Below are 218 nucleotides of genomic sequence, written 5' to 3'. Positions count from 1 at the left end.
GATGTTTTGGTGCCTTAAGTAAACTCTACTATGTATTAAAGGACCAGTGTGTAGGATTTAGTGGCAGAGTGACGTTATAGATCACAACCAATTTCCTCACCTTCCCTTTCCAAGTGTGTAGGAGAAACTGCAGTGGCTGCAAAACATGCAAAGAACACAAAAGGTCCTATCTAAAGCCAGTGTTTGGCTACTGTAGAAACTAGAAGAGGACCCACTCG

This window comes from Morone saxatilis, unplaced genomic scaffold, assembly GCF_004916995.1.
Source record: "Morone saxatilis isolate NCDOM2014 unplaced genomic scaffold, NCSU_SB_2.0 Contig18, whole genome shotgun sequence".
NCBI classification, from domain to species: domain Eukaryota; kingdom Metazoa; phylum Chordata; class Actinopteri; family Moronidae; genus Morone; species Morone saxatilis.
The sequence above is the reverse complement of the archived record's forward strand: the minus strand, read 5'-3'. Positions refer to the sequence as shown.